This window comes from Dromaius novaehollandiae, chromosome 3 (genome assembly GCF_036370855.1).
Source record: "Dromaius novaehollandiae isolate bDroNov1 chromosome 3, bDroNov1.hap1, whole genome shotgun sequence".
Classification (NCBI taxonomy): domain Eukaryota; kingdom Metazoa; phylum Chordata; class Aves; order Casuariiformes; family Dromaiidae; genus Dromaius; species Dromaius novaehollandiae.
Window position 1 is genome coordinate 130,877,968 of NC_088100.1, and position 19,695 is coordinate 130,897,662.

Sequence of the window (19,695 nt, forward strand, 5' to 3'; positions counted from 1 at the left end):
ACGGGGGGGTTCCTGCATTCGCAAAGTAGCCAAAAATGTTTGGAACGCTATCAGTAAAGTCACAAGATTTCAACCTGCTTTCTTAATTCTCCAGCACTCCATTTAGACCGAGCAATAAATGGCATGCATTTAGTCAGCTCGCCCATTTTTCAGGCTGCGTGAATCAGTTTATAGATAGGCTCTGTGACCTGCTTTATATTCAGTCAAGGCTATAAAAAGTTGCCAAGTTGAGGTGAGCTGCTAGGAGAAAAAAAATCAGCTCGGAAGCTGAAATCTCGATGCTGTTTATCACACGGGACCGGCTACCACGTCGAAGGAAACACTAAACACTGAGCAGGAAGTTGTTTTATTAGAAATGCATTGACGAGGATAGGAAGAAAAACCCTTTGTAAAGTTTGCACACTCTTTTCCTTGGCTTAGAGCAGTGAGTCAGCCTGATAATGCTGCTGAAGTGTTAGCTGGATTTGGCATTTAAAACGCTTCGTTGCTTTTTCAGTGTAGCAAGAAAACGCAGGCCGTAAGATACAGCCATCCCACAGACAAAGCCAGCCTTTTCCTCTTTCAAAAGCAAATATTTCCTCAAATTATTCTAATAGTTTCATGCCCTTGCAGTAGGATTTTCGTGGCACTACTGCTAATAAATCTCGGTGCTGCCCGAGTTACTGAACTGTTAACTACGAATGCAAAATCAACAGGCGCGCTCAATCGCGTAAAGCTAAAAACGCATGAAAACATGCGCCGTTACCAGATGCTGCATCCCGGCACGGCTGCAGCCGAGCCCTGCAAGGTGGGCTCTGCCACGCTACCCACGGCTCCTTTTACAAAAGGCCGTGCAGATGGAGAGCAAAACGCAGGGTGTAAAACACAGAGCAAACAGCCCACAACTTTTAACATCTGAACATGTGTCCGCCGGGCAACCTGATTAAATAGGGTTTGGCTTTGTTTTGCTTCAGTGAGGCTGGGAGGTGAAAGAGGCTTTTTTAATTTTTTTTTGTGGGGAGCTTAAAAGGGAGGAAGAGGTATGGGCAATGGTTACATTTTTTAATGAACAAGTTATGCTGGGAGAAAAAAAATGCTCTGTGCTTCCCTTTTTTTCCCATTTCCCCTTTTGTAAATAATTTTCTTGCAAGAGTTGTCTGTGAACAAGTTTTGGCATTCGCTAACATAAATATCCTCTGCAAGGCTGACGGAGAGACACGGTATGGCTCGGGATGCTCTGCCAACACTTCTCTGGTGGCCCCATCAAATTATTCCGAATGTGAGCACTCAAGGTGCTTAAGGAAAAAAAGTTCAGATCATCCCCTGCACAGGATATTACAGCAGGCAGAAAATGGAAAAACCTTTTAACTGATCTAATCCATCCCCTGGCTGCTACAATATTATTCCTTCCATACCATATATTACCCGCTGCCTTTTCCAGGCCGGCTTTAGCTGTTCCAAGCCATGGTGCTTCTGCTATTTCCTTTCTGAGACACTCCGATAGACCTCAATGCTCGGAGCTTACTCTGGCTCATACCACTTTTAAATTTAAGCCCATACGGACACTCCCATTTCATACCAGGGTAATTGCGTGGAGATTTTCCCAAGGTTAAACATTCCTTCGGTACTTGTATGTGCGTGCATGCAGAAACACACATGCATGCGGACTCCTTGCACATGCACGTTAACTTTTCTTAATACACTTAAGAAGTGACTTTTTTGCTCTTGTGTGAAGACATTCGATGTGAAAATGTGACATGGGCAATGCACTTCCCCATTCTGGCCATTTTTTCTGTATGATTATTTTATTGCTGTACTGCAGCCTAAAAATAACCAAGGACAAAGTAATTAAAATAAAAATTGCATCCAAAAGATCAGCAAAAGTCTCTCCAGTGTAGCACAGAAAACAATGCAATATTACATCCAAGAGCCTTTCTTCGGTGAGAAGCTTCTATAATGGAGGGGAAAAAAAGCCCTGTCCCTAGCAGGAGTGTTTCCTTGCAAGTTAAAGGAAATCAGGACTTACTGATCGCTCCATAAAAGTGCTTCTGTTGGTTTTAGAGTCAGCCTAAGACAGATTAGTTCAGGTAAACATCTCTTAACCAGCAGCCTTTTCCCAGCAATAAGTCACTGCCCTTATCTACCTGAAACGACTTTGCAAACAGGTGGGCTGGGGAATACCTCTCCGAGCACTGGCAAGTGGTGTAATCCTGCGTTTGCTTGTGCTTTCGGCTGTCTTTCTTGGGCCATTTTGGGGACTTTGGTACGCTGCGGAGGTTTCCTAAGGAGACAGCGGCCACTGCGCGTGCCCGCAGGCACCAAGCGATTTGGGAAGGCTTCTGGCCCCGGCCTGCCCACCTCTTCTTGCGCAGTGACCAAGCGGTCTCACCTTTTTTTTTTTCCCAACATTTGGACATTTCCTATTGGGCAAAATACCAAGGAAGAAACTGAAAAAAAAATAACGCTGCTACTTGGAAACGCTTCTTTGCTGGCATGAAAAGTCCTTGAACAGATGCCCTGTCCACCATTAAATATGCACGACGTATCCTTGTAAGAGAATAAAACCCGCTTGACTTATAAGCAAAAACACAATGTGTTCTTCATAAAAAAAAGATGCATTTGAAGAAAAAAAAGGGGGGGGGGGGGCAGAGCAGCACCACCGGAGTCCGGAGAAGGGCCGACTCTCGGAGCCAGCCCGCCTGCTCCAGCCCTAATTCCCCGGCCGGGATCCCGGCGATGGCCGGGCACGTCTCACCTGCTGCTCAGGTTGCCGTGCCGCGGAGCCGGCGCACAGCAGGTGCGAGCTTGCTGGACTGCAACTGATGAGCCCGGGCTAATGCGGGGGTGATTATGTAGTTTACTGGACCACTAAACCTCTTTAAGCTTGTAATTACTGCCTATTTGAGTAAAGAACATTCAAAAGCAATTCGCCGCGTCGTGCCTGCCACAGCTGGAAGCAGGCTGCCAGCAGGCCGCGGGGACATTAAAACCGGCAGGGACGGGGATTCGCGCGCGGCTCACGGGCGCTGGCAGCCGAGTCTGCTCACCTTCCCCCTCACCCTTCCTGACCGGGCGCCCTATTAAAGGTGCAATGAACACTATGGAAAAGCCATAAAGATGACAAATAACGGTGCGTAATTGGAAGAACTGCATTTTAATGATTCTCCCCCCTTCCCTCTCCCCTTATATTGGCTTTAGAAAAAAGAAATTAAGCTTTTTTGCCTTGACAAGGGAAAGGAAAGGAAAGGCCTTCTTCAAAAGAGGAAATGCACTGCTTCAATCTGCATGTTTTTTTCCTTTGCAGTTTGGGCCTTTCGGGATGTTTCTGAGTTTTAGAAAGAAAAAGTTGACTTGTAAAATGAGCGCAGTGCAATCTGTACTATGTATTTGCCAGCAGTGACTGCACAGAGACAACTGAATCACTGAATTTTCATGAAATCCTCTAAGAGCATCACCAAATCACGTACAAATCCTCCTCTCGCTGCTGCATCACTTGCACAGGCCGGGAAATGCCCCCGAATCAAGGCAGAACAACTTCGCCCTGCGCGGTGAAACAAAAGCGAGGCAGAGGCCCCATCAGTGCGACTTTTAATGACAAATAACTCCTCTTCCGACTCTATCTGCCTTTCGAGTTGGGAATCACTCGAGTCCGTATTTTCCAGTGTGCCTCTGCAGCCAGAAAGGCACAGGCAGTTACTGAAAAAAGGAGCCTTTTTGGATGATTCGGAGCCTTTGGGAGGAAGAGCAGCAAACGCCCTGGGAGCCATGGCACAGGCGGAAGGGCTGGCAACGGTGGTCTCTGCAAGTGAGTAAACCAGGCTCCAGAGAGGGTTGCTTGGGCAGAGCCTGAAAAGCGTATCGGTGGCAAAACCCTCAGAGCAACCCAAGACAAGTCCCAGCCTCGGAGCTGGGCTCTGCCACCGCGGGCGGCTCTCCCGGGCACCCCGTGTCCACGTGCCAGGTCTGCCAAGACGGGCCAACTGCCCTGCCAACAGCACGAAACGCTCCGCAAAGGCTCACGGGGCGCTTGGGCATCCCAAATTCATCAGCATCCTCTTGCTTTCCCGTTAACAACCGCCGCAGATGCCTTGGAGGGTTGCGTGTGTGTGAACAGCAAAAATAAACAAATAAAATAAAATAAAATAAACCATGCTTTGCAATGCTTTTGATGCAATTAACCCTTGACTGTAGGTAAATTTAACAGAAGAGGCCTCTCTCTTCATCTAATAAATTGCCTTGTTTTAAAAAAGCAAGGATTTAATCTGTAATAATAATCTGACTATGGATCTAGAGCAAGGAAGAGAAAAAACACATGCATGCCTGAGCGTGCTGCTGTTACCAAACATCGGCTTTGAAACGAGAATATAAAAGCATTAGGCGAGTTTTTTTCTTAAAAAGCCTGTAAATTCCCCGCCACAACGCTCCTCCAGCTGCCCCATCCGAGCACCAAAGAGCCAGAGGCATATCCGTTATCCAGACATTGCTGTTATTAATATTCCTATGGGAAGGTCTGCTTGTATTTTCCTAAGCTGCAAAGGCAGCAGAAGAAGCGATCGGGGTTCTTTAACGCACATGATCAATTCGCCACCTGCCAAGGAGGAATGCGCACAGACCTGAGGTGGAAATTCAAATGCAGTTTACCTGTCCTAGAGCCAGTTTCCACTTTGCAGCACAGAGCGGGCTATTTCAGGTGCTCTCTTCTTACACAGCTGCATCCCAGTGTTTGCATCCCTGCTAAGTTCCTTCTCCATTATTTCTAACTTGAACACTAAACCCCCTCCTAAATTATGTTCTTTGGACTTCGGCTCTAATGAGCTTCCTTCTGTTAAAATGGCCCAAGTTCAGTCATATTGCATATATGAATAATACAGGCAAGTTTAAACTCTGTAAACTTGACTAAGCAATTCTGCTTTCTGGCTAGAGAATGCATTTCTCTACACAAATTTACGGTGTGAAATCTCTTTGACTGGCTTCAGGGTGCAGAACTGTGCAGAAATGTCAGAGTTTCTGGCCAGCCTGGGCTAAAATTTAACTCAGAGAGATGAATTAAGAACTCTGGAAAAGAAAACAACTGGTATAATTAATTATTTATCCCACTTAGCAAAGAAACCTGGCTGCTAATGCTGCTGAATATAAGATAAACGTGAGTTTCTAGGATGATATTTATATGCATGAGGACATACAACAAAAAAGTAAGATTTATATCTCTTGAGAGATGGGAAAACCAGATCCTGATTCACCTCCAAATCTCTGGATTTAACCCTAAATTAACATGCATTTGCCCACAAGTTCACTATACACTGAGTCACAGCTTTAGAAATACCTCATTAAAAAGACATGGATGGTCTCTAGGATCTGCCTCTTCCATTTGGGCAACGTGCTCAGCTTGGGAGGGCTCTCCCATGAAAAACAGCCTTTTCTTCTCCAGCCTCGCTGCAGTTCTCCACTGATTCCACACAGCTCTGAACAACCCTTCAGAGGGCAAACTCAGTCCTCCCATGCTGAGCGTCGGTGGGACGGACCTCGCATCTCAGTGGGAACATTCACGGCGCCAGGTACTTCCCGAGGCTCCGGGCGGCCAATTCGTGGGGAAAAGCCCTGCGACCGCCAATGCAACCGCGCCTGTGCGTGCGCAACTGCAGACACGGTGATGAGGAGCAGGGAACTCGGCCGGCCGGGCGAGCAGGCAACCCTTCCGCCTGGCTGCAGCAGCACCAGCCCTCCTGCAAGGAGGCTTCGGCATGAGGTTACACGGCAGCAGCCCCTGTTCAATGAGGGGGGCAGCGGATGTGCGTATGGAAACCTCCAGGCACCACCCTGCCTGCAGTACGTAAGGGATATCAGCCTCATCTCTGCAAGGTGAGACCCTCAGCGGCTATCTCCTGCAGCCTGATGGATGGAAGACACCAAGACGGCAGTTTTTGGAAGGGACTCTTCAAAAAAGGCCTATGACGCCCACCCTGTCCCCAGGCGGAAAATCCCCGCCTCATCTCCAGCACGGTCCGAGTGCGCCGCGCACGGAGGATGCCTGCACAAATGCTCTCGCAAAAGAGACAATCGACATATCGGGAAGCAAAAGCATTCAGATGTCACGTTGCTTTCAGCACGCCACGATGCGACGGCCATTAATAATTCATGAAGATAATAGCACATAATCAATTAATTTATTTTTCAATACTAAGCTCAAAAGCCCTCTACATGCTCTCCCTTCCTTTCTGAGCACAACTCCACTTTTCATTTACAAAGACCTAAATGAAAGTAGCTAAAGACCAAAAAAATGTCACCACTAACAAGTCATAAAGTAAGAAAGAGAGACCAGGCACATTTGATCTTGTTCTATACACAAACCTTTCTAAGATGACTGCTCCAATTAAAAATAAAATGTAAAATTTATCATTTTGATGATACGAAATGATCAACTTGACTATTATATGCATATATTTTGTTTAATGGCTTCATTTATTTTAATAACAAAGAGAAACTAGATCTTTACAGATGAAAGCTTTATTTCATGGCTTCAGTGCAACTGGGATTTTTAAAATCTGTGATGTTAACCAAAATGTGATAATGGATGTTCTCAAGGGACCTATTTTATAGCATTTTATGCAGAGCCCAACTATACGTGAGACATTACAAACATGATGTTTAGCCCTATTTGAAGAAAGTAGAACTGGCTCTGGTGTCAGAGGCCCCTGTAATTGTTTTCTGTTTGCTTCTTGTTTCTCTGAACAGTGACTTTTTCAGCAAAGTGTGGCTGTAGAAATACTGTGACAAAGGCATTAGCTCTCTGAAGACTTATTATAAAATCATATTGAAAGGCACTGTTTGTGGGATTTGGGCTGGGAGGGGACAAGAGCGTGATCGCAATATGATTACTTTATCTATAGCAGGCTGCCTTGAAGGGTTCGTTGACATCCAGAAGAAGAAAAGAAAAGAGAGATACTAAAAATAAAAAAAGTGAATTCTGCTACCATCTTTATGTCAGTTAATTCCTAAGACAGAGTTAATCAGAAACACCTCATCAAACTTGATCACGCTCCCTACCACTCTAAGGAACTTCTCATCTATTCCACTTTTTTCATCTACTATGTCTTTATTTTGATAGGCTGAGAGCATTTCAGCGCTCATGCATATGCAGCATTAAGGATGCTCTGCATTTGAAATACTGCATTTTTTTATATATATATATATACACACAGACACACAAACACACATTTTTTTTTATATGCACACAGACGTGCATGTGCATGTGCATGTGCACGTCTGGGCGTCCATGCAATTTTGCAACAGCCCACCGGCAGCGCCAGTTCTGGGGAAGGCGTCCCAGCCCGAGACGGCAGCTCGGGATTAGTGGCTGCAGCATCCTGGGCTGCGCGGCAGCAAGGCCCCAGGTCGGAGCTGCCAAACCTCCCCGGCGTCGGCAGCCGATCAGCAGATGCAAGCGCATAGGCCCTGTCAGGTTGACATATCATCCCTACGACAATGTCAACGAGTATTAACGTTCAATTATCTGTCCTAGAAATAACCCTCGCCTTTATGCATTGTGTAACTGCGCGCGGGGCACGGTGGTAATGTGAGCGACAAGGGCAGAAATGCCCGCAATAACCCAGGAGCTGTGAGTTGGCTTCCCAACATCGTGCTGACATTGCCTTGCGGTACTGAATGGACGCCTTCCCCCTCTTGTTTTTCCTTTTTTTTCCCGAAATGCATGTTCCAAGGACCCCGCGGACCTTAATTCTCTTTTTAGCATGTTGCATGTCACTCGTTCCTCTAAGCTTGCTAAGGCATCCTTGGAAAAGACAGTATTTTGATTTCACGCCCGTGCAGAACCATGAGGAGTTTGCTTGTTTGTTTTTATGGAGGACCATAAGCTGCCCATTACCGGGCAGCCTCTTTTTATTTCCCGTGCTGGGGAACATATCATTTACCATCAAGCCCAAATGTCAACAGTGGCTTCTTCTAGTGCTGTGTCAAGATCAATTCAAGCCCAAACTGCAGGGCTAAAGCAATTTGTCCAAGTGAAACATTACAGCCACCCTTTGTTAAAGAAAGTTAAAAATAAGGCCCCCAGCAGAGAGATGATTTGAGGAACAGACATGAGTTCATTCCACCTGGCATCTTTTACCGCCGTCCAAATATTAAAATTATCGATCGCGTCAGCAGAGGCCAGATTCAAACCCGGCTCCTGCAGCAAAAGAGCTTAGCAAGGATTTCTCCTCCTAAATCAGCGCTACGGTCAAATTACCTCTCACTCGGATAGACTGCGAGGCAGTTTGCCTGATTTTTGTTACTATGGCACAGCTTCCTTGAACTAACATTCAAAGGTTATCAGCTGTAAGTTGTGCTTGCTAAGTCTTCTTACACAAGGCACAATTGGAGGGAGGGAGTGGGAGGAAGCTGGGTGGTAACCAGTGCCAGCTTTGAGATAAAGCCTTCCCCCTAATCTCTGTTTATTTAGACAACCATCTAACCACAGTGCCGGGCGTAAAAAGAGCCCAGGTGTACGGCTACAGGAATTTCACCTGCCTTATCAAGGCTGCATTGTATTTTGGGGCAAAATGAGGCACAGGCATTTTTGTTTGTTTTTTCTTTTTCTAGATAAACAACTGTAAAAATATAAATCATGCAAAAGTTTTAGTTTTCATTGTCTGGATTTGTTTGGCCGGTGAGGCTTTCGTTTGCTTTGTTTGCTTTGGAGGGAAGGTGATTGCAATAAAGAACGTTTTATCTGGTACTTCTGCATTTCAAGAAGCTTTGGAGGAAAAGGTTTGCAATTGAAGAACGAAGATTCTGCTTCAGAGTATTTTCTCCCAGCGGGAACTCAGTGTACTTGGAGTAAATACACATATTAGGGCATCAAACTGAGGCAAAGTCTGTGTAGTTTTAAATGCAGGTCCCCACGCGGGAGCTATAAAAGGCGACGCATTTCGTGTCGCTGCACGGGACACGGCCACAGCGGGCAGGCACAGGTCCGCGCGGGCAGGAGGGCATCCCGCCGGAGCCCAGCACGGAGCCCCCTCTTCCAGGGCAGCGGCCAGCGCGTGAAAGCGCTGCAGGTCAGGCCATGGGGAAGAGCGGCAAAAAGCTGCAGGAGAACTGAGCCTCCAGGTTCAGGAGCAATATTAAACCACAGCGTAAAGTTTGCATGCAGCAAATCAGTTGACGACTCTCTTTCTCCTGCTGTTCAAGCCCAAAGTTGCCTCCAACGTATTCAAAATCATTTTCCCCCTTTTTCCTCTGATAATTCACCCCACCGTTTACTCAATCCTTTTATGTAGGTGGAAGTGATGAATGTTGCTGAGTGCCAGCTTTTTTGGTCCAAGATGAATAACCCCAAGGAGCAGCTTGCAGCGAGTCCCAGGCTCCTGTCAGCCCTGTAATTGATGGTATTTTCGCTGTAAGGGGTGGGGACTGGGACACATTAGGGCTCAACAGGGGAAGTAAACTGAGTGAATTGACTCAGCAACTATGTCTTTTACCACGGCTTCTAATAAGGATAAACTGATTACTGCCAAATGTACTTTAGCATCATCAGGAGAGAGAGAAAAAAAAATCAATCTGTTCAAAGGAAATAAATGTAATACCAGAAGTTTTTTAACAGCGAACTTTCATATTTGAAAGTGCAGAAGCACGTTTCAGCCACCGCTGTTTCTTTCCGAGCTGCCATTTGCCGCCGCACTCAAAATGATTTTGCAGACTTAAAATGCAAGGCCTAAGGACGCCTACTGCACAACGACTGCCATAAAGCCAGTGTGTCTTTTCCTAATCTCGCTCTCAAACATCCCATGACTTTTATAACGAAGATGCGCATGGAAATGCCCATCCTGTGTTTTGAACGGGGATTTTGTGTCAGCGTATTTTTACGGCAATTCCGGGCGCCTTTAGCTCCGCCACGGGGAAGGGAAGCAGGGTCCCCGGCAAGCCCGGCGTGCCCGGCTTGCCACGGGCGACGAGGGAGCGGACTTAGGCGAGCCTGGCAGGAGCCGAGGAGGAAGGCACCCGGCAGCCGCAGGCGGCCATTTCAAGCAAGCGCGGAGTCCGATTTGCCCGTCGCCCGTGCGGGCACCGAGCTCGGGGGCCACCGCGCCGGGCAAGGCCGGGAGCAGAGCTTCTGCCGCGGGAGACACGGGCTGTCGGGGCCTGTTGCCATAGCGATGGAGCAGGCTGTGGGCAGATGACATGGGGGCTGTCGTCGCTCGGCCCCGGCCCGCCGGCCCCGCCGGCCGCTCTCGCTCGTCCGTCCCCGACGCGCAAGCACAGCCGCAACAGGCCCCCGACGCGGCGGCGTGGCCTTCCGCAGCGTCACGGCGAGCAGCAGGCCGTGCTGGGCCGGCGGGAAGCCTTCGCTTTCCCCCCGGGCGCGTTTTCAGGAGGAGGGAGCTGAGGAAGGGGGGAGCAGGAAGGGAGAGAGCACCCCCGAAATTTAAAATCACAGAGGTAGTCAAGGAACAAAAATATTTAAAAAAAGAAAAAGGAAAGAAAAGGATGCCTGTTACATAAACAGTGGTAAAATCGAGCAGGAATTTGCACTGCGAATTAACATCTGAAAGGAACACAACTACGCTTTCCACGGAAGAACTGCACCGAGGAAGGAGGATGCTCTTGTGAAAGCCTAAAGCTCTCTTTAATATTAAACGTCACTCTTGTATATAAAATGCATCCGCTGCTCCCCGCGGAGAAGCAGCCGTTCGGGGTGAGCTCAGGCTAACTGGCAAGGTGCGCACGGCTGTCACCAAAAGTAAACACAGTAAACACGCTACTCTGCCTTCGTGCCGGCACGGAAACCAGCGGCCCAATGTATTTTCACACTGATCCTTCCAGAGATGACACAAAGAGACAATTAACTTGGTTTACTTCCCTGCTGTCTTCCTAGAAGTACTCCAAGAAATGACAAAAATCATAGATGGCAAATATTATCTCATCTAGAGCTATTCTGTCTAGTCGGATTAATCACAATGTCTCTATTTTGGGATAATTTCTGCGCAGGGTCCATTTTTACTCATCCCGCCTCTGCAAACTCGCCAATTCCAATAGTGGAGCCTGCAGAGAAGGGTGAGAAAGATTTGACTTGGTGGTTACCTTACTTAGCTCATCTTGACCACACACTTCATATTTTAGTTTGTGTTTAGTCATACAGAATAACCCAATTTAACAGCTATTCGATGTATTGCACAGACCCTTTCAACATTTGGAAAGCCACCTTTTAATGATATTTAATTTAGTCTCACTTATATGCTACATTTGCTAGTTAACACACTCGCTACGTGGCCATATATTTAATACATTTGCCACATCCCCATAGCGTGCAATACACTTGGCATTCCCCGACAGCATCGGAAAGACAATTCGCTGCTTGAACATTTTTAAAACTGATTTACTGTTCCAGAGACACAACTACGCAACTAATCTTCCAGCACAAATGTAACACATAAGAACAACTAAACTGAAACATATAAATTCCATATATACTTAAAAATATTATTGTCTGTAATTTAATATAACAATATTTCTAGGCCTATAACCTTGCACGCAGAGGCAATTTCCCAAGCATTAATACTTAAATGGGTCATATGCACCACATCTGTCATTCTGTCCTGAAGTCTATGAGGCACAACCAAGACTCTGCAAGCCTATTGATTTTTCTAGCATTTGCTTTAATTTACTTAACCATTGAGAAATCCATCAGTACATAAAGGGCAACTGTCCATTACTGCCTCATTTGCAGACATTCCTTCCCCTCATTTTTTGGTAAATATTTCCCCTTAAATCGCTGTGTGTTTACAGTGTAAAAATGAATCCGGAAAGTGCTCACACCTGTTTCTGTTCAGTAACTGCTGCACTGAGGTATATGTAATGTGCTTAAAGATAGAATAAATATCTAGACATTATTACATCTGTGTGCAAAGGGTGGTAAATTAGATCCTAATTACATTAACAGGGATTCTGCCTCCCAGCTTAAATTTTACATGAGCACTCAGTAAAAATCCAAAAGCTCTGCTGTGGTTTCTTTACGAGCTGGTGATTACAGCTACTTCCTATGCGGTCACTAAATATTCTGTTTACAAATAAATGAAGAAGCTTTGAGCCAACTTGCCAGCGTAATAATCCGTTTTTTCCCCCAGCAAACCTTTACCACATAAGCATGGCAACAATCAGAAGCCCGGGCTTCATCTAATTACTCTATCACATAATTTCACAAATTGCCTTTTCACTGGGGAGCCAAGTGCAAAACACGCTCACAGTGGGATTTCAGGCAGCAGCTTTCATTTACTACTCATTTCTTGTTAAATTAAACACAAAAACACCAGTTGTGTGAAAGAAGTCAAAAAGAATGCTTGCAAATGAGCCAGACGAGTGTATCTTATATTTATACCATTCACACAAAAGAGCTCATTGGCAAGCTGTATTTTTAATGGCACCATTATAGCCTTTAACCCTTTTAAAGCCCTGGTGCATTTTCGGGAGGGAGCGAGCAAGCTGCGCTTCTGCGAATCAGACGTGCAAGCGCAAAAACCAGGCTGGGCAACTCTGCAAACACGTAATCCCGACCAGCATCGACAACGCACAGTCGCGTCAGGCAGTGCATGCGCCTTATTACGCGATACCGCCTGGTTCAGTTAATAACCTAGAGAGACCAGGAACCTACAAGTCCCCTCGCTGTAACTTGGTGCAGCCATTAAAGTTTAAACATCTGTCACATGCAAGAGCGGCTGGCTGCTACAGCACCATCGGGGCAAAGAACGCCCTGAGCTCACCTCCACCCAAGCCCTCCAACTTCCCAGGGCTTCCCAGGGACAGAATTTGGCCAGCAGATTGGCAGCACCACTGTACCGCACCAAGTTAATATTAGGGGGACACAGCCCTACAGGTAGATCGAGTCAATGGATGGCTCACACCTAAGTGCAATTAGGTGCACGCAGGCACTATCTCACCCAGGGTACGGCCCTCCGAGGTGCTGGGGAACCGGTGGGACTCGAGGGCACCGGCAGCTCCAAGGCCCAGACCCTGCTAATTAGCTGAGAGCTAATAAGGCAGGATGCTCCTCGACCACAGAGGAACACAAATTATTTGGAAAATAATTGCAGCCAGCGTAACATTGCCAGTGGAAGTGAACCAGGGGTTACGCTCCTCTAAGATGACATTTTTACATCAACAAGTACAAAACTAAAACACGGCCATTAGTAATTAAAGCTGTTCCTTTTGTAGCACCAGAGCCAGTAGGTCAGGTACCATTTTACATCACAAACCAGGCCTTTATGCATGTAGATTTGCCAGCATTATCTGCACAGGGAGAAGAAAACATTAGCAGCAGCTGTCTGTGTGCTTCCACATTGAAAATCCTATTCATACAGACAGGTGGAGTAATTTAAAAGCCAATGTGGTGCAATTTTGATGCAACTAATGCCACTGTTTACTAAAATGCCACCATTACTACTGTTTATGAAAACATTACTAAAATTACATTTTATTCATAAGAATCCAAGGATTTCAGTTATTATCAGCTTCAAAATTATTCTGCCCCAAACTGTAGTTAACAACCGTCCAGGGCTTACGACCTACTGCACTGATGAACCTGCCACTGGATCCCAGCTTGGGGAACATGGGCAGCCCGCGCGGTTGGCTCTCCGCGTTTTGGCAGGACAAATTAGAGACATGCCTCTCTGGAAGGCTGCCACGCAGCAGAGAGCGAGTTTGCCTACGAACACCGGAGGAAGACAACTGGATGTCAGGTGCGGGGCCTGACGCTGAAATCAAAGGTTTATCCCCGTTCCCATTCCGACGTGAGCACGGCACACCTCCTCCATCAGTGCAAAGTTCACAGCGAGCAAGAGCTGGAGCTCTGCCACTGGACCCATTCATTAGCCAGATCTGTCTCACACCACAGTCCACTGCCCTTCCCAAAAACAGCACCTAGAGCCCCCCAGAGCTGTGGCTGACATTAATAAAGGCAGTCTAGGAAGAACAGCTTCACTTCAAAGCTGACTTTGGAGAATGAATGTTGCAAGCCGCCAAAGGCACAGAGTCATCGCCCCACCTTTCCCCTCTCAGTTTAAAGAAACTCCTTGAGATGTACAACTTCTGATAGGCGTATGACAAATAGACCCTTATTTTTATTAGGCTACCTGGCTTTTTGCATCACTGATACAGAGCATCACAGAAGGAACACATTTTGCTTCTCTCCTGCCCCTCCCCAACACACTTCCAAAATATTTTATACTGTACAGGTTGAATTAGAATGGGTCAGCCACTAGCCAAGAAAGGACTATCCACACTATACCCAAAGTCTGCAGAGTACTTTCTGGATAGAAGTTTCTGGTTCATAAAACAGAAGAGCTAATGGCAAGTCTCACAGAACTTGCCTTATTAAAATGATGGCCCACCACTGAAGTGAAACGAGTAAGCTGCGACATATTATGGGTCTAAATCAGCAAATGATGCAAAAGGGGAGGTAAATTAGATAACTACATATTAATTCAAATTCTTTTCTGCCTACTTAGCCTCTCTCTACACTTATATTTAGCACTGCTCTTAAGTCACAGGGTGAGGAGCTGGAAGTGTCAAGATGAGTCTGATCAACCGGTTTGTTCACATACAGGAAAACTGATTTTCAGCTGAACATTTGGGGGGAAAGGATATCACTGTCCATGGAAAATTTTTTCATCAAAAAAAATTTCTTTCCACAGGAAAAGTTTTCTGCAGGAATTGTTTATGAGTATACAGCAAACGTAATGTAGGAATAGGACTTGCTGACCATATGCGAAGGGAAAATGTGGAAACTATAACAGAGCAGATTCCATTATGTAGATGAAAGCAAATGCAGGACAAGGGAACTAAAACTTTTGACATGGCTAGAAAGCCAATTTACCCACTTCTCACTGCCTGCCCTGGAACCACAAACACGCGAGTTTACCCACTGCTGTATTCACCACAGTATCACTGATTCAGTTCACTTAGAAGCGGGTTAAGTTCATGCAAACGGAGCTAGGATATCCTATGCCAGAAGAAGGGAATCTATTTTACACAACTTTACGTATCACTTCCAAATCTGACTCTGTTTGCAAGGAAGCTTATTGTACACTGCAGCTTTACACATCTGATCAGACGTGTGCCTAACTGGTTTGGTGTCGCACGTTCTGGCACTTCACCTGATCTCATTAAGTCACTCACTAGCTTACACCGGTGCTCTGTGAAACTCCTTAAAGAGTTAGGAGATTGCCAATAAAAAATTAACCTTGGCACTTCTATACATAAGCATATCTGAGAATCAGCATAGACTCTTTTGTAGAAAATGTGTCAGAGGACAAGCTAAACAAACAACTAATAATGAGTAACTGAGCCCATGAATTTCTCCTCATTTCCTGCTCACAAACTGCCTACCAACATACTGCCGTTTCCTTTGGTGCATTTAGTATTTCAAATTATTTGCCAAAATATTTCCATGGATGCTTCCAGATTTACAAATTGGTGGTCAGATTCTCCCTCCCCCTTTCCCCCCTCAAAATGCGATACTTGAATTTCAGGTATCTGCTTTGACTGCAGAAACACAGCAAGTCACACAGCATATTTCTGTTCCTCGACTGGAGGAGGCTAATTTCGAAAACAAAGGTGCACATGCAAACTATCACAGCTGCAAATTTAAAAAGAAGAGAGCAGGTGGAGACGAAAGTACTATCTACTGTTGACTTAAAAATTCTTATTACTGCAAATGGTCTTGCTAGTAAACTCATTTCTGAGAATACTTATGCAAACAAAAGGAATTTTAGTACAACCAGAACAAGTATAATTTAACATCTGAATTAATGTTTATCGTGTTTCAACTTTTCAGTACTCCCTCACTTTTGCTCAGATGTTAAATTCGTTTTGTGTGCATATACTAATGTGTTTCAGCAGCTTTCAAATAATTCAAATTCTTTAATGTGCTGGTGGCTTCCACACGGGTACAACAGTGTCTCCACGGTGGAAACTGGGGGAAACTGGCAAAAAACTATGATAGCCCTGTGGGAATAGACTCTCTCTCAAAAATCTAATCCTGCTTCTGATTTCAATCAAAATACTTCCCTAGGTTGTTATTATTCCTAAGACCTATGAGGAGGTCAGGATAAGATGCTTTGTACCGCGAAGGTTAAAACTACACAATTCTTGTCTTCATTAGAAGTGAGACTGAATCACAGATCTGTAAAAACAGCCATTATGACTACACCAAACTTTTGGGCATGAGAATAACTAAAATGAGGAATCTTCTTTCCTAGAACCAATTGACTAAAGCACCCTATTTTTTTTCCTTTCTGGTCTAAGACCAAAGGTTTGTAGCACAGCTCAGCACTGGTAATTTAAATAACCCAGAGGACAGCATAAGATCTCCATATGTGAGATGTGTGCTTTCCAAGAAATCATGAAATTGGAATAACAGCAGCATTGCTGAGGGTATTCCAAAAAAAATGAACCATTTTCTTGAAAAATGGCAGAGTTCGTCTATGTTAGAAAATGGAACAATGCTCGGAGGCTGGGCAGCAGGTCAAAGTGAAAAATTTGAGGAGGATTAAAAAAAACGTTCCAGCTTTTGACAGTCAGCGTCCTCCATCAAACTCCGGGAAGGATGAAGGGTTAAGAAGTTAATTCAAACCGAGTTACCTAAATCCTGTTTGTCCTCCTTTCTGGAGCTCTCAATTCAATTCTGACCGAGCCTTGGAATAATTATCTTCTCCCTTAATGAAATTTCCCGTTTTATCTGGTTAGAGCGTATTGCCACAGCACCTCCGCCAGCAGAAGGGATCGTCCGCGCGTCCCCAAGCTTTGGGCAGCGCCAGGCAGGTTACGTCCCGCAGCCTACAGCGCGGCAGCGACGGGTGCGTGCGTGACCGAAGGCCTCCTGCCATCCCGAAAGCTAAAAATGCGTGGCCTTCCCAGGAATTCGGGACGGCTGGCACTGAGAAGCCTTGCAGGTGTGAAAGAAAGATTTTTACAGCCTTGCCCACAAGAAAATCAAGCAGAAGAGGAGACTTGCGTATTTGGGGTAAAGGGGGGAAGAAAAGAAAAAAGATTCGGAGCCCAATATATGGAAATAGGACCCCTGTTACGCAGATGAGCTCCAGGAGCCCTTTGGTAGTTGCAGAGAGAGTAGCAGTTGGTGCAGGATGGAGGGTCGTTTTCAGCTGTACTTTGGGGGATTTTGTTTTGGTTTTATTTTGTTTTCACACGTTCAAGCCCTCTAGAGAGGAGAACAAAGAAAATCCTTATGTTTTTTAGCCAATCATTTCCCCTTTCTACGTCTTCAGCAGTCTAGCTTTGTACTCGTGTGCCCTCTTGCTATACCCCTTTCCAAAAATGGTCAAGCAGTCAACGCGGGAGCGCAGGCAGGGAGCCCAACGAAGGCAATATTTCAGAGCCATAGATGGATGGGAGAGGACTCGAAAGCCACTTGCTCTAAACTTATCTTTAAGAAGTTGCTAGCCCGTAACAAAATCAGACATAAATGAAACATAAAATTGAGCAATGTGATAGCATTTTTGTTTTAAATAGCAGCATTATGTCCTTAGAGACACATTCTCTTTTACTCGGCTAGATCCTGTTATCAAGTGGCTCCTTCGATACACTAAAATATTGCTTTCTAATAAATTCTTTTATTCAAATGAAACTTTGCTAAATAAATTGTATGTTGCTTATTGCATGTTTTCTAGTTTATTAGAGTGGTATCAGGTGATCAATTAAGATTCAAAAACCGACACATGATGGAAAGAAAACCATTCATTTTTAAACTATAAAGTCAATGTGTTTCAGTCAAGTCTTTTCCTTTCTGCTCAGTCTCCCATTTCAGTAAGATTTAACCTCTTTAGAAAATTGTTTTAAAAGCAGTTAAAAATAATGATTAAATTATGGGATTTACATGAAAGAAATCCTTGGCCCATTCATTTTTTAAATCATGGTAATTTGTTTTTTAAAAGGTGTTTGAAGTCCTTGAATCTACCTCTTGGCACCATTAAAAAAAATGTCGTTTATAATCCCCTAATGTGCTTAAATAAAGCCTTCAATAGTTTAAATTGTTATTAAACATGTTTTGGGATTATAACTTTATGGGGGGTTTTGCCTGATTAGATGATGAACGTGAATATCATCAAATACTCATCATATAACAAACCAATTACACTGTATAATCCCCAAAATGAGGTTTGAATCCCAACATTTTTAATTAACCTGGATTTAAAGTATGTAGACTTTCCACAATGAGTGGACAAAACACTTTAAAAGAGACCCCCCCCCCCCAAAATTCCCTTCTTCTAGTTTTAAACAAAAAAGGAGGAATTATTGCAACAAAAGCATGGTACAGGTTGAAGGAGAAACTATTCCTGTTGCCACAATTAAATTTACACAGATCTTCTCATTGTAGGCAATACGTTTTTCCTTCCCCTCCTCCAAGCTGTTCCCTTGTTCTGCAGTCCCCACTGAGGGCTATACATTACAGTGAGATCTTCTTGAGAAACAGTGATGTGATATGATCCCTGAACGTTAAGTGATCCAAAAAAATTTTTTTAAAAAAGGGCCTGCAAAATTTTGCCGTGCTGGAACACCCCTGAAACGACACTCAGTGCGCGCTCCAGGAGCCCAGCCCCGGCACAGGACTGGGTGGCCGCAGCACCTCCTCCGGCCCCATCGTGCCAGTCGATGTCCATTTGACGCCACCCCACGAACACCAGGCTGATTTTTGTCTCAACTTTTACAGTTGCAGGTCAGCCGTAGTTTAGGCATGTTCTCACCTCTCGACTAAGTTATAGTATTTTGCTTTTTTTTTTTTTTTAATACAGTAACAGGCCATTCCTTGCACCTCAGATTTACCACGTTTCCCCAAGAACAGATTTCACAAACCTCGGTATTTCTAGGAGATGGCCGGTGTCATAATTTGCTGGCATACATTTACATTTCAGCGAGTTGCGCAGCTATGCTTTGCTTAACTAACAGCCAAACTAGGCAGCTATTCCAAGACAGATGTTTAATAAAATTTAAGTTGGCAGAGCAACGGTTAAAACAAAAACTACGCAGTGCTAAATGCAAGTCTGGTCACCAATTCGGTATTGTTTTAGCTGTTTTTTGTTGTTGCTCTTATTCCAAAGGGGGAGAAAAAAGAAAAAGCAATCTGAATGAATTTATCCCCCGAGGTGTTCCTGAATATACTGCCCACGTCCGCAGAAGACCCCCGCCTACCCTTTGGGCATGCATCAGCTTCGCTCTGCACATCAGTCAAAATAACAGGGGGTTGCAGCCTGACGCCGAGCCGGAGCTATCGCCCAAGCAGGCCAGCAACCGCAGGGGCTCTGGCCTTGCATGTGATTTTTTTTCTTCAATAAAGAAAAAAAGAATTTCCTCCTAAGTGGAAAATGAGAACTGAGGGACAAACCTTCGGAAATGAAGTCAGTACACAGAGGAAGACTTAATAGTCCTCGAAATGGAATAACTGCACAGAAGGAATTAAAGCAGCCTATACACTTTTAAAAGATTCGTAGTAGTCCTACACGTATTTTAAATCATTCCAACCATTAATCATTAGTATGACAGACACAGCAATTACTGTCTATTTTGTTTAATTCCGTGCCATTGATGTGTATTAATATTATAATTGTGAGAAATTTTTTTGCTCTTGAAAAAGACGGCTCCCAAATAACAGCCCAATTAGGAGCGAACAGCAGTCAAGGGGAAGCTGGGTTTTGCCGTGAACTGGTGCTC

At 44.9% G+C, this 19,695-nt stretch overlaps 1 protein-coding gene across 6 annotated transcripts in view; it reads right to left on the minus strand.

Moving 5' to 3' along the window:
* MEIS1 (Meis homeobox 1) overlaps positions 1–19,695 on the minus strand; it is a 103,277-nt gene that overhangs the window by 26,343 nt on the left and 57,239 nt on the right. The gene's annotated exons all lie outside the window — the stretch shown is intronic.